Raw genomic sequence first — 15667 nt, 5'->3', positions numbered from 1 at the left:
CGTGATTATCCAGCATCCTGGGGAAACAGCCGAGCAGGGCCAGTCAACTGACCCTGGCAAGTGAGGGAAACCAGCCCTGGTCGAGAGGACTGGGAGCTCCCCTACTGCTACCAGCCCCAACAATGCAGCCAGCCCTGCTCTGCTGGCCTGATATGGGGCAAAGCCAGCCCCATGGCAGACAACCCCAGCCAGAAAGCTGGCCCCACAGCAGCCAGGCCCATCAGGACAGCCAGCCCCGGGGCAGCTACCCTGAATGCCAGTTAACAGAATGTGCTGGTTATCCAAGTGCTGGATAACCCCGCTTTTACTGTTATCTTTAACAGTTTGTGTTTGAGTCTCTTGTGTATTTAAAATTGACTGTAATTAAACACTTGATGAATCATGGCCCAAAAGATGCCCTGTTAAAAATGTTTTGCAATTCTACATACAAATAGAAATTGTTATATTGATTTTTTTTTTTTTAAATGTTCTCTCTTTTCTAGGTAATTAAAGGATGGAGAGAAGGCATGCAGTCATTGCCCTGTAGGGATATTAATTTAGACAACATGGTAGTTACACAGAAAGCAAACAGGCCAGATTCTCTTACCCTTCTTACTCATGTTCATTTTATGTCTTGAATAATCCCATTGGCTACATCTACAAGAGAAGCTTTTCCTGGCAAAACTGGGCGTTTACTGGGAAAAACTGCAGTGTGCCTTGTTGACAGTATTTTGACAAAACCCAGCACATCCACTGGTGATGTTACACCTCTTCCCATTCAGGTATAACGCCTCTCTCAATAGTGTTCTGTCAACAAAATAGCCATGTAGACACTCCAAGACCCTTCTGGCAACCGACAGGGCTTTCAGTTCACTGGCAGCCCTTTTTGCAGAGCTTCCAGTCATCCATTGGCCGTGTCTACACTAGCGCCAAACTTCAAAATGGCCATGCAAATGGCCATTTCGAAGTTTACTAATGAAGCGCTGAAATGCATATTCAGCGCTTCATTAGCATGCGGGCGGCCGCGGCACTTCGAAATTGACGCGCCTTGCCGCTGCGCGGCTCGTCCCGACGGGGCTCCTTTTCAAAAGGACCCCGCCTACTTCGAAGTCCCCTTATTCCCATGAGCTCACTCATTCATTATTCATGGGAATAAGGAGACTTCGAAGTAGGTAGGGTTCTTTCGAAAAGTAGCCCCGTTGGGACGAGCCGCGCAGCGGCAAGACGCGTCAATTTCGAAGTGCCACGGTCGCCCTCATACTAATGAAGCACTGAATATGCATTTCAGTGCTTCATTAGTAAACTTCAAAATGGCCATTTGCGTGACCATTTTGAAGTTTGGCGCTAGTGTAGACATAGCCATTCTGTCAAGAGAGGCCCAGGCAGTCTGGCTACCCTCTGTCAACAGAGTGATTGCTCTTTCAATCTGTTTTTATGTGTAGACACAATCTGTTGACAGAAGTTTTGCCAGGAAATCCCTCCCGACAGTGACTTTTGTCAACAGAGGCTTCTAATATAGACATAGCCATTGATCTCAGTAGATTTACTTGGGAAGTAAAATCCTAATCCCTGTAAACAGAACTCATCAGCAAATGACATTTCAATTTTTGTTTTCATACCAAATCAGGATGAAAAGTCAAAATGTCACAATTATTTTTCATGCAGTGTTGTAGCTGTGTTGGTCTCATATGAGAGACAAGGTGGGTGAAGTAAATATCTTTTATTTATCTTACACCAAAGATCATAACAAGGCACCAGGCACTCTCCCCAATTCAATGGCACCTCTGATCAAACCGAAGACAAAGTTTTTGCCCAGGTGAATTAAAATTACATAAGAAAAATAAATAAGGGAGTTATTTACAAGGCTGAAGCAGGTAAACAGTCATGTCCAAATGAGGTACTGTCTTAGGTTCAAAAAGATAATAGCAACTGCTATAATATTCAAGCTCTGTATGTCCTTTAGGACTACGGTGACCATATTTTCCTATGCCAAGTACGGGACAACTTTGAGGGGCTCCTCAGCTGCAGCTGCCAAGCAAGTGCAGCTCCTTGGCTGCCCTATGCCATGCAGCACTGGAACATGTCTGTTGCCCCATGGGGGAGCTTCCCAGTTTCAGGGGTGGTTCCATGTGGAAGGCAGGGGGTTTGCCAGCTGTCCCACAGCACTGGGCTCTGGGAATGCTCCCTGGCTCCAGCATTGGTTGTCGTGTGGGGTCTGCTGCCCTGAGGGGGGGGGAGAGGGGCACTCCTTGGCTGTGGGGGCTGCTGCAGTCCCCAGCTTCCCCACACCTCCAGGCAGCAGGAATGATGTTGCTGCCCCTCAAGGGGAGCTCACCAGCTGCCCCACACCTCAGGGTGCTGGCAATGGGGCTGCTGCCCCACCTGGGACCTCCTCAGTTGTCCCACGAATTGGGCCACTGGGAATCTGACTGCAGCCCCATGGGGGACCTCCCTAGCTGCCCCACAGCTTGGGGCCCAGCAATGGGGCTTATGCCCTGCTTGGGGGGCTCCTTGGCTTGGGGCATTGGCAATGGGGGTACCACCCTGCAGGAGAGTTCTAGGGCTGCCTTGTGCCTTGGGGTGCCAGCAACAGTGCTGTCGCCCTGTGGGAGAGCTCCCCAGCTGTGGGGACTTGTTAGCCACAGAGGTGGCTGACCCATGTTGGGGTGGGATGGCTACATAAGAGGCTGTTCCATGGTGGGGATTGGACTACCTCCCCACAGCGGTCTCACCAGCTGCAGGGGCAGTTGCCCTGTGGAGGGGCTGCCCAGTACTGCTGGGGCACCAGGTCCCTCTTAAAATCTTAGAGGGAGGACAAAATGTACTACCATATTTCCCAGCATACCCTGCCTTACCTCTGTGGCAGGGCCCCTGGCTCGCTCTCCTGATGCTGCCTGTACTGGCAGGTCAGTACATGCTGCCCGTTCTGTCCATCCACCTCTTGTTTGATTTTACCTGCAGCTGCAGCTGCAGCTTTGCTGACTTGGGGGAAGGGCAACTCAGCAGGAGAGTGAATATACGGGACAATTAGCTTTTTTGTACAAAACAAAAAAAAGGCAGGGATGCTTGCCTGAAATACAGAACTGTCTGGGTGAAAATGGGATGTATGGTCACCTATTTAGGACCAATCTAAACAAAGCAGCTTGTGGATCCCTTGCCAATGCTAAGAAATATTTTCCTTTTTAAATTCCAAACATAGTAAACATAGTTCTTTCTCATCCAGCATTTGTATTCCCTTTCCACAGAGTTCAAGCTGCTGAGATAAGATTGCAGAGAGGTCCCCCCATCATGGGCAGGTGAGAGAAAGGGGAAGGAGCAATCAATAAAGTCTCTGTCCTTTGATGTTGCACAAGAGCTCATCTGATTTCCGTGATCCTTCTTGTGTACAGGACCAGCACTTCAGACTAATTAATGCATCTTTCCTGTTGATGAATTACAGTTTGTAGAGACTTACCATAGCCGTGTCTACACGTGCATGCTACTTCGAAGTAGCGGCACTAACTTCGAAATAGCACCTGTCACAGCTACACGTGTTGGGCGCTATTTCGATGTTAACATCGACGTTAGGTGGCGAGACGTCGAAGCCACTAACCCCATGAGGGGATGGGAATAGCGCCCTACTTCGACATTCAACGTCGAAGTAGGGACCGTGTAGTCGTTGCGCATCCCGCAACTTCGAAATAGCGGGGTCCGCCATGGCGGCCATCAGCTGAGGGGTTGAGAGACGCTCTCTCTCTAGCCCCTGCGGGGCTCTATGGTCACCGTGTGCAGCAGCCCTTAGCCCAGGGCTTCTGGCTGCTGCTGCTGCAGCTGGGGATCCATGCTGCATGCACAGGGTCTGCAACCAGTTGTCGGCTCTGTGGATCTTGTGTTGTTTAGTGCAACTGTGTCTGGGAGGGGCCCTTTAAGGGAGCGGCTTGCTGTCGAGTCCGCCGTGTGACCCTGTCAGCAGCTGTGCCTGGCACCCTTATTTCGATGTGTGCTACTTTGGCGTGTAGACGTTCCCTCGCAGCGCCTGTTTCGATGTGGTGCTGCGCAACGTTGATGTTGAACATCGACGTTGCCAGCCCTGGAGGACGTGTAGACGTTATTCATCGAAATAGCCTATTTCGATGTCGCCACATCAAAATAGGCTACTTCGATGTAGGCTTCACGTGTAGACGTAGCCCATGTGATTAATATAATTTTATACCATGGGCCATAGATGATTACAAATGAGATCAATACATACCACATTCTACAAGCATTTAATTGAGGCTAAACATTAAATACTTTCTTATTGACATCTATTATAATAATGCTAATATGCCAGTGAGCCAGACTGCTTTCCAGCTATGAAGTTGTCACTGTTCATTGAGGCATAGGGGGCCTTAGTGTCAACCAGCACTAGGTCTGCCAGTGTCACAGCAAATCCTTAGAAGTTTGTTTGTGTCTTGTGTGTTTGGCTTTCTATTAAACCCCCAGTTCTTGCAGTCAGGTCCTTGTGTGAGAATATATTTTCCTTTCTTTTTAAAAGCTAAGTTCCTAGCTCTCATAGTTTCAAAGTAAAGTCTAAAAATATCATCCCAGAGCACCTTAAAGTATCTGAAACCAGAAAAAAAAAACAAATAAGAGAGACCCAACATTCATTATTTGTAAAATCTCACTATTTTCATGCCAATTTCGTTATTTTTCAGGTTACGGCTAATGATTTGTGAATATTTGTCGGTGGCAATACTGCTTTAGTATATCCTTAACTTTGAATGGGAACTCAATGGAAACTGCAGGGGCTCAATACCTCTTAGATGCCTAAATATGGATTGAGCTGGCGAACTATAGGTACTGAGTTTGAAAATGTTGGCCTATAAAATTAATCTTCCAAATATCTCTGTGGCATAGGCAAGCAGTATTTTTATAAGAATATAAGAACAACCATACTAATTCAGATCAAAGGTCTATCTAGCCTAGTATCCAGTCTTTGGACAGCAGCCGATGCCAGGTACCCCAAGGGAATGAACTGAATGGGTAATCATGAAGGGGTCCCTCCCCTGTTGTCCAGTCTCAGCTTCTGACAAAAAGTGGCTAGGGACACCATTTCTGCCTATCCTAGCTAATAGTCGTTGATAAACCTAGCCTTCATAAATTTAGCTAGTTCTTTCTTGAACCCTGTTTAAGTTCTAGTCTTCACAACATCCTTGAACAAAGAGTTGCACAAGTTGATTGTGCATTGTCTGCAGAACTACACTCTTTTGTTTGTTTTAAACCTACTACCTATTAATTTCATTTGGTGACCCCTAGTGCTTGTGTTATGGGAACAAGTAAATAACTTGTCCTTATTTACTTTCTTCACACCAGTCATGATTTTAGAGACCTCTATCACATCCCCTTTAGTCTTCTCTTTTCTAAGATGAAGAATTTCAGTCTTATTAATCTCTCCTCATCTGGCAGCCATTCAATACCCCAAATCATTTTGTTGCCCTTTTGTAAACTTTTTCCAGTGCCAAGATATCTTTTTTTTTTTTAGATGAGATGACCACATCTGTATGCAGTATGCAAGATGTGGGCATACCATTGATTTATATAGAGGCAATAGGACATTCTTTCTTATTATCTATCACTTTTTAATGCTTCCTACCATTCTGTTTGCTTTTTTGACTGCTGCTGCGCATCCCGTGGTTGTTTCCAAGGAACTAGCCACAATGACTCTAAGATCTCTCTCTCTTGAGAGGTAACAGCTAAGTTAGCCCTCGTCATTTTATCTGTATAGTTGGGGGTATGTTTTTCAATATGTATCACTTTGCATTTATCAAAACTAAAATTCATCTCCCATTTTGCTTCCCAGTCACCTAGTTTTGTGAGATCCCTTTGAAGCTCTTCAGAGTCTACTTTGGACTTAACTATATTGAGCAGTAATTATATCCATTAACAGACAGGAAATTGAGGCACAGTGGGTAAGGGTGGGATTTCCAAAGCACCTCATGTTGACCTAGCAACTTCAATAGGAGTGTAGTTAGGCTGGAGCTGAACCTTTTTGAGATCCCAGTCTTGGTGATTGCTAAGACAAAGGTGCAAAAAGGTGTCAGAGCCAGAATTTAAGAAGCCCTGTGCCCATCACTCCTTTGCTGCAGCCATTTCCTCATACCTCTCCAGAAAGACGGGGTACAGGCTGAGCAGTGAAAGGAAACACCAGCCATTTCATAAAAAGGCTTTCAGCTCAGCAGTTTATTTGGGTAAACACCAGCGGACAAACAAATCCCAGGTGTACCTCCACTGACTGCAGTTGTGCTACACCAGGGATGAATGCAGCTCCTGAAGTTCTGGTTATTTGCTGAAACCTCTACATCTTTGGCGAGTCATCAGTCATGAATCACACTCTATAAAATAGAGAAGATAAAACGTCACCTGGACCCAGTATTAAGGCCTGAACGTTGGCTTTGTAATATGCGTGGCTGTAAAATTCTGTGTCAGTTTTAACTAGTAAGCTGTGTGGGAAGCCTTGAAAACAATGAATTACAGTCATCCTGCTAAGACACTATAAAGATATGAATTAAAGCCTTTGCATCCTTTGGAGACAACAGTGGTCAGAAGCTTGCTATGTGTGGGGATGAGAGGATGAGATCTTTGTGATGTAACCACAGGGCTATCAGCTAGGACAATGACAATCCCAAGGTTAGAAGCCTGGGTAGCAAGCTGCATGATGTTTCCATGACAGGGAACTGCAGCATTGTTCTGGAGGGAGGTGGTAGCAAACCAAAATGAGCTATGTTTTCTCACAGTTTAACTTCAGGAAAATTTCAGACTGAATGTCACCTCGTCATTTGATTGAATCAGAAATTAGTTCCCTAGGGTCAGCTCAGATCGAAACACAAACCTACGTATGTTCAGCATAGCAATGTTAGCTGAAATTATGCCTCTGAATGATAGCACCTAATAGAAGTGTAGGGCAAAGTTTCCCTAAAGAGATATTAGAAAAATGTGCTGCCTTTTCAATAGACTATGATATTGGGTGAGATGCTGTTTGCATATTTCAAAGGGAACTGTAAGGCCAGATGATTTTCATACACTTACCAGCCTCCGACCTTCAGATTCCACTGCCCTTCTTCAATAAACCAGAAATATTAACAAAACAGAATAATTATAAAGAGATGGAGAAGGAACCAAATTCCAGTGTTGTTTACAAGAGTAGGAATTCACAACTGTACTCCAAGGTTCAAAGATGAAGACCATGGACCCATGAGAAGCTGAGTTCAGGGTGAGCTTTCACATCACATATAGTATTTGCACAATAATAATTTTTGCACTCTCTTCTGAAATGTATATCAGCCATAGTCGGAGACAGAATGTAGGACTAGACAACACAGTGGTCTGCAGAGATCCTATATGGCAATTGCTATATTGCTAGATGTGATCTGAAAATATCATTACGCAGTTTGGCAGAGTCCAGTAGATGCCAAGATAAGCAGATACTATGTAGCAGAGTATGATAATCCATGAGAAGATGTATGTACATGTCATGAGTATGTACTCTATAATATTTTAAACTGATTGCTTGATTTAGCCCAGTCTGAATTTAAAATCTAGAGAGATCACAAAGTATAAAATATGTTCCTTATTGTTGATGCTGAATATACTGGGGGGAAAAAAAGAAAAAGAAAAGCCTCCAGCACAGACATAAATTTTCATGTGAGGGAATCTGAAGGGGCTATCAAAGTGAATATTAAAATCACCCAGGACAACCTTAGAAACCAAATCTGACATCAGCTCTGAAAACTCAGTGGTAAATTCATGACTACATGTAAGTGAATAGCACTCTGTCCATATTATAGACAAATCAGATTTTGAAAGCTTTTAGAGAGGAAACTTACCTCATCATTATTAGGGCCAGTTGTCTGTAATGGGAAAAAATAGAAGTCATCTTTTTCTAAAAGGATTTTTGTTCAGTATTTTGTTTGTTCACATGCATGCACCTAACGAAGCAGGTATTTGCCTATGAAAGCTTATGCTCCAAAAAAATCTGTTAGTCTATAAGGTGTTACAGGACTTCTCATTGTCCTGACAGACATGAAAGCTAGGTGGCTTAGGGAGTTGTGCTTCAGCTGCTTTTGTTGCCAGCGATTCACATCTCTTGTTCAACCGGTTGAGAAGAGAGTACCTCTTCTGAGTACTCTTCTGAGGTAGAAGGGATAGCTCAGTAGTGTGAGCATTGACCTGTTAAACCCAGTCTTTTGAGCTCAATCCTTGAGGGGGCCATTTCGGGGCCTGGAGCAAATAGATTTAAAAAAAAACATGTCAGGGATGGTGCATGGTGCTGCCAAGGACAGGGGACTGGACTTGATGACCTCTTGAGGTCCTTTCCAGCTCTCTGAGACACATATATGTCCATTTTTGGTGCAAGATTACACTGCTTTGGTGTGCTCTGAGCTGAACTTCCTTCAACTGGTCTGACATGCCAATAGTGTGGAAATCCTCAACAAGCTAGTAGTCATTAGGATTAAGCGACTCAGGTTCTTTTTTGTTTATTCACACATAGCTCAGTGGGACTATATTTCTCTGGGGGAAGGAACCAGCTCCATTACAACAGCCATCTTATAAAGTTCACTATGACTCTTGCATAGGTAGCCCTTGTGATTCTAAAGAGATCCACTGAGTGAGTTTCAGGACAAGGGCCATATAGACTCCTTCATTCATTTGGGAGCACAACATGATCAGTTTCCTTTGTGTGTGCCATGCCTTTCATGGGGGCAAAATCTAGACAGCTAGTTCTGTAGGTCTCATTTCAAAAAAGAATACTTATTCAGCACAATTCTTAGGCTTACATTTATACTTAAATATGTGCTTAAGTCCCACGTAAGTTGAGTCAAATATATTCTCCACTAAATAATCCATTGCTGCTATTTAATAGTGTGTGAATGTCATTTTGTTCTCCAGAAGGGTAAATAAAAAAAATTAGTATAATATAGTATAGTATAGGATAGTATAGAGTGTCTAGAAGAATACCACAGGGACTTTAACAATCTGCACCCCACCATCAACTTATGCTTCGATTACTCCACACGAAAGATACATTTCCTGGACACTACAGTACAAATCAAGGATGGCCTAATTGGTATCACACTCTAGCAAAACCCGCTGACTGCTATACTTACCTACACGCTTCTAGCTTCCATCCTGCACACATAACTAGATCCATTGTTTACAGTCAAGCCCTTAGGTACAATCGCATTTGCTCTGACCTACTGACAGAGACTAAAAACTACAAGATCTTTACCAAATATTCATAAACCTGAATTACTCACCAGGAGAAATAAAAAAACAAATCAACAGGGCCAGATGAATACCCAGACACCAGCTATTCCAAGGTAGGCCCAAAAAAGCCAAGAACAGACCACTAGTCATTACCTACAGCCCCCAACTCAAACCACTCCAACGCATTAGTAAAGACCTACAACCTATCCTTAATCAGGATGCTACAGTTCAGAAAGCCCTAGGAGACAGGCCTGTTCTCTCCTACAGACAACCTCCCAACCTCGTGAGGATTCTCACCAACAGCCACAGTCTATACCACAGGAACACCAGTCCTGGGACTTTTCCTTGCAACAAAGCCCACTGCCAGCTTTGTCCATATATCTATTCTGGAGATACCATTACTGGACCTAACCAAGTTAGTCACAGAATCACAGGCACATTCTCATGTTCCTCACCTAACATTGTATACGCCATCATGTGCCAACAATGCCCAGATGCTTTGTATATTGGACAGACTTCAAACTCTCTCACACAAACAGTTAATGGGCACAAAACAGACATCAAAACTTTCCTGATTCACAAACTAGTTAGTCTACATTTTAATGGAGTGGGCCATTCTGTTAATGACTTAAGAGCTTCCTCTTGTTGAAGAAGAATTTTCACACTGCTTTGGAAAGAGGGACTGCTGAACTCTCTTTCATATTCAAATTTGACACATTAACACGTGCTTTGAACCATGACGCAAATTTTCTGGGACACTATAGACGCATCTACACGTGCCAGCTACTTCGAAGTAGCCGTGCCAACTTCAAAATAGCGCCCGCCACGTCTACATTTGGTGAGTGCTATTTCAAAGTTGAAATCGATGTAAGGTGGCGAGACATCGAAGTCACTATCCCCATCGGGGGATGGGAATAGCGCCCTACTTTGAAGTTGAACGTTGAAGTAGGGCACGTGTAGCCGATCCGCGTCCTGCAACATTGAAAGAGCGGGGTCCGCCATGGCGGCCATCAGCTGAGGGGTTGAGAGACACTCTCTCCAGCCCCTGAGCTCTATGGTCACCATGTGCAGCGGCCCCTTAAAGCTCCCCGCCCCCTGAGTTCCTGTGCAGGAAGCTGAGAGCACGTGCAGGCAGCAGCACTGACACGCGGCATGCCTGCACACCTCCCAGCAGCTGCAATCCACCACCCCTGCTGTGATGGCTGCCCACCAGCCCCCCAAGCGCCCCACCCCCCCAAGGGGAGCCAGGGCTCCCAGGCATCCAGCCAGTCTGGGAAAAGGCAGCAGGGCCCCTCTTGGATGGAGGCCGCGATCCGGGACCTGCTGGGGCTCTGGAGCGAGGAGGAGGTGCTCCAGGTAATGGGGAGCAAGAGGCAGAAAGCGGATGCTTTCGCTCGGCTGGCTGAGGGCCTGGCTGCCCGGGGTCACCCTGCCCGCACTCCTGACTATGTCAGGAGTAAGGTGAAGGAGCTGCGGCAGGGTTACTCCCAGGCCTGGCATGTGGCCAGCCGATCTGGGGCCACCCCCGCCACTTGCCCCTTTTACAGGGAGCTCAGGTCCATCCTGGGACCCCGGTACACCTCCTCCCCACCGGCCACTCTTGACACCTCGGCCGACGAGCCCCATCAGGCCCCGGAGGCGGAGTCCGCCCTGGAGGCAAGCCCTGCACCCAAGGGCCACCCCCAGGAGCCCACCCCTGGGATGCCGGAGGAGGAGGAGGGGGAATCCTCCTCCAGCGATGGGGGGATGCACATTGCTCTGCCGTCCTGGAGCTCCAGCAGGGCGTCCGCCCAGAGGGTGTCCCCCGACTGTGGGAGTGGACCGTCAGGTACGTACCCTCCTGGTGCACACCCCAGGAGTTAAGGGGCAGGGACAACAGACATGACCAGGGCCCTCCACATGCTCAGATGACCATGGCCCCAAGGACAGCAGTAGCATGTCCCTCAGAAGAGTGCATCAGCCCCTGCTCCCCCAGCAGGACAGTGCCATGTCCCATCCCTGGGGATGGGGGGAGCGGAACCTAGGATCCCCCAGGGGGGAGGGGGTGGGACACCCAGCAGCAGCAGCAGCAGCATCTCCCGGGGACGGGGATGGGGAACCAGCAGCAGAGGGGTGGGGGGACAAGGGCCACAGCTCGGGGCCCACACTAAGGGCTGTCTCCACTCTTCTTCCCCCCCTTGTTCCTCAGCTGCGCCATTGGAGGGCCCGGAGAGCCCACCGGGGCCATCACTGCAGGCCAGCCCCTTGGCGGAGCACCGACCAGCCCCAAGACGGGGCCGACAGCAGAGCCACCACCACCAGAGGACGGCCATGGACCCCAAGCTGCTCGTGACCCTCTGCTGTTAGCTGAAGATGTCGGAGCAGCGCCTGCGGGTGGAGGAGCAGCGGCTGGAGCTCCAGGAGCGAGCGCTGGCCTGGCGCCAGGAGGCATGGGGGGCCTTTATGCACACATTTGAGCACATAGTGGAATACCTGGCCCCCCCATGCCGCGCCGCCCGCCGCTCTGCCCGCCCTGCCCGCCACTCCACCCTCCGCTCCACCCACTGCTCCGACCGCAACTCCAACCGCCGTCCCACCGCCGTCCACCACCCTGGGGCCTTCCGCCGAGGGGGACCTGGGGCCTGCTGACACCCACCGGCCATACCTGCCGGTTCACCCAGCCCCCAGCCAGCCTCAGCCAGGGCTCAGGCCGAGGTGAGGGTCACACCCACCAACCCCGGGCACCGGACAGTAGAGGGGTGCGGGGCCCAGGACGTGGCCCCCCCCTCCCCCTTTGTACATATCCCCCATCCTAGATATTTGTATATAGTTTGTGTTACACCCTGTTCTGTTATATGGTACCTGCCCCCTATGTAAATAGTTCCCCCCTTTTGTTCTTACTATATATATATATATATTTGTAGTTTTAATAATAAGATAATTCAGTGGTTTTTGGTTTCAAAAACAACAGGTCCATTTTTATTTGCAATAAAAGTTGGGGGCTGTGCTCTTGGGTGCTCTGTGGTGGGGGCAGGGAGTGTTGTGGAGGATGGGGGGTGCAGTGGGGGGCCTGCCAGCGTTCACCCTGCGGCCTGGTCAAAATGGGCCCGCAGGGCCTCCTGGACCCAGACCCCCTCGGGGTCCACCTGGTGACTGGGGGCAGAGGGTGGCTGCATGTCAGCCCTGCCAGCCTCCACAGCCCAGCCCTGGAAGAATGCCTCCCCCTTGCTCTCGACCAGGTTGTGGAGTGCGCTGCACACACCCACAATCTGGGGGATGTTGGTGGGGCCTGCATCCAGTCGGGTGAGGAGACACCTCCAGTGCCCTTTGAGGCGGCCAAAAGTGAGCTCAACCACCTGGCGTGCATGGTTCAAGCACGTGTTGAAGCGCTCCTGGCTGGCTGAGAGATGGCCCATGTAAGGGTGCATGAACCAGGGCCGGAGGGGGTACGCCGCGTCTGCGACGACGTAGAGGGGCATTGTGGTGTCCCCCACAGGGATCTCCCGCTGGGGGATGTAGGTCCCCACCTCCAGCTGGCGGCACAGGCCCGAATTCCTGAACACCCAGGCGTTGTGACTGCTGCCAGGCCACCAAACATAAATGTCCAGGAAGCGGCCCCGGCTGTCCACCAAGGCCTGGAGGACCACAGAATGGTAGCCCTTCCTGTTCAGGAAGCATCCTTTGCTGTGCTCCGGGGCACGGATGGGGATATGGGTCCCATCCAGAGCCCCAAAGCAATTTGGGAAGCCCAGGCTGGCAAACCCCGTGATGGCAGCATCCAGGTCCCCAAGCCACATGAGCCTGTGGAGGAGCAGGGCATTGATGGTGTGGACGACCTTCAGGGGAAGGACATGGGACAGCACCAGTAAGGGGTGTGCAAGGTGTGTCTGGCCCTCCACCTCAGGGCTGCCCTCCCGTCCCAGGGCTGCCCTCCACCCCCAGGGCTCCCTCACCCGGGTCTTCTTACCTCCATGAGGACAGCCCCAGTGGTGGCCTTGCCCATGCCAAACTGCTGCCCCATGGATCGGTAGCTGTCTGGAGGGGTATGATGGAGTGGGGGATACCTGTGTGTGTGTGTGTGGCTCACAGAGGGTGTGGGGCTCCTGCTGAGGGTAACCCTGACAACCAGGTAACACCTTTGTACTGCAGACAAAGGAGGAGGTGGAGCCTGAGGGGTTTGAATTGGAACTGGGAGTTGGAAGCAGTTAGTCTGGGCTGAGGGAGAGAGAGACAAAGGAGGGGGCAAGGCCCCAGCTCTGGGGGCCCCTCGGGGCCTCCTCTCCTCAACATGGATTGGACTGGCTGTCTCTGCCTGCTGTACTGACTCCTCTGTACGATGCTGTGTCCTGTCGGCTAATAAACCCGCTGTTTTCCTGCTGAGTGAGAGACTCTCCTGCCTGCAGACGGGGTGCAGAGCTTGGGGGACCCCAGAACCCCATCACAAGAGGCCAGCTTCCAGACAGTGATGCCGACCCATTTCTCAACCGTGACGGCTCGTCGCATGGTGGTGTCCTGGTGCCTCAGTGCAGGGGTGAGCCACTGGCAGAGCTCCAGGAATGTCTGCCGGCTCATGCGAAAGTTCTGGAGCCAGCACTCGTTGTCCCACTTGCCGAGCACCAGCCGCTCCCACCAGTCAGTGCTCATGGGGTAGCTCCACAGCCGGCAGCGTGTGCGGTGGGGGGGGTGCGTGGAGGGCAGCAAGGTCTGGGGCTGCTTCCTCCTCCCCTGGCTCCTCTTCTGTGAATAAAAGGTGGTCAGCTGCCTCCTGCATAGCATTGAGCAGGGCAAGCACTGCTCCTGCAGGGGCGGGTGGATGGACCTCTGGCTGCTGCTGCTGCTGCTGCTGCTGCTGCTGCTGGGGGCCCATACTGCTTCAACGGGTGTGCGTGCCTGTGGCTCTGCAGGCTGCGTGCTGTGCAGACTGCGTGTGTGTGGGAAGGGCCCTTTAAGGGAGCAGCTAGCTGTTGCCCCGGAAGTGCTAGTCTGCCCTGTGACCCTGTCTGCAGCTGTTCCTGGCACCCTTATTTCGATGTGTGCCGCTTTGGTGTGTAGACGCTCCCCTGCAGAGCCTACTTTGATGTGGTGCTGCCCAACGTCGATGTTGAACGTCGACGGCACCAGCCCTGGAAGACCTGTAGATGCTATTCATTGAAATAGCTTATTTCGATGTCGATGTAGCATACACATGTAGACGTAGCTTATAGGGGCTCTTTTGCATACTTGGCTTAATCTAATTCTTGACTCCCTGCCCCCCCTCCACCACTCTGCTCTCTAATTTGCTCACCTTGATATTTTTGTTTCTGATTTATCTACCTTGATCACTATTTTTGGTTCTCTGTGCCTTAAATATTGAGTATGTTCTGGTATGGCTATGGTCTGAAGAAGTGGTTCTGTCCCACAAAAGCTCACCTAATAAACTATTTTGTTAGTCTTTAAAGTGCTACTTTACTGCCTTTTTTTTTTTAAATGAAGCACCTTTAGGAAGGAGGCCAGAACAGTAGATGTCAGAAAGAAGCAGTGGACAATGACAGAAAGGAGTGGGACAGTGGTTTCCACCCCATATGCCAAAGCTGGTGTGAACAGCATGTAATAAATAAGTCACACTAATCTATATTGATCGAATGCTTCTTATCCTTTCTCTGCACAGCATGTGTGTATCAACCCACCTGAATTGCCCGTGCACACAGTTATATGCCTACGTCTGTTTCCAACTAACTATAATTCTCCTTCAGCGGTGGATTTTGTGTGAAATTATCCATTTCTTCTACCTCTAGCCTGAAGGGTTAATCACATAACTCATTTCAGAACCACTGCCAAGTTTATCGGCACTACTGTTTCATAGCAGTAGGTGAATAATACACTGTTGCCCTCCTCCGCCTACCAAGACAGCTTGTTTTGAAGTGAGAGGTAGGATGTATGCTAAACTGAAATCAGGGCACAGTATGAAAGGTAGCTCTCATCTCTATAATCAGCCTTTCAGAAACACACCCTAAACACTATGTTCTTTTATCAGTGACATAAAGATTAAAACATGAACCTTATCCCATCTGCCTTGGAAGGGAACTCAGGTACAATGGAATGTAGATAGGCCCTATTTTTAAACTTCAGATTGCCAACGGCCTTTACAGAAAGCTGCTGTATACAACTAGTGGTAGATGAAGGGTTGGGGTAGGAGCCAGAGCCTCATCTGGTGATAGCCGGCAGAGCTCCATTGAGCTGTCTCAATATCTCTTCTCCTCCCTCTGAATGTAACCATATCCAGAATGGATGTCAAACCAAAGATTCCTATGTGTTCAGATATGCTGTTTTTTCTCCAACTGGCAGTTCAAGGCCAGGCCTATTATCAAAATACTGGAAAAAACAATGGAGAGTCCTTTGACAACTCAAAGAATGAGGGTATGTCTACACAGCAGCCTTATTTTGAAATAAGATATTCCAGAAGATTTATTCACAATCAAACATTTGAGGAATGAAGGGTCTTTTG

General features: G+C 49.0%; 1 protein-coding gene across 1 annotated transcript in view; it reads right to left on the bottom strand.

Annotated features, from left to right (window-relative positions):
- Nucleotides 1–7828: 7828 nt before the first annotated feature.
- Nucleotides 7829–15667, bottom strand: part of TFAP2B (transcription factor AP-2 beta) — a 130342-nt gene continuing 122503 nt past the window's right edge. The window contains exon 10 of the mRNA XM_074991402.1: nt 7829–7847. The gene's annotated coding sequence lies outside the window, so the exon portion shown is untranslated. The remainder of the gene's footprint in view (nt 7848–15667) is intronic.

The sequence above is a fragment of the Carettochelys insculpta genome, chromosome 3 (assembly GCF_033958435.1).
Source record: "Carettochelys insculpta isolate YL-2023 chromosome 3, ASM3395843v1, whole genome shotgun sequence".
In the NCBI taxonomy this organism is placed as follows: Eukaryota; Metazoa; Chordata; order Testudines; family Carettochelyidae; genus Carettochelys; species Carettochelys insculpta.
Note: the sequence above shows the minus strand (reverse complement) of the source record. Positions and strands in the feature narration are given on the sequence as shown.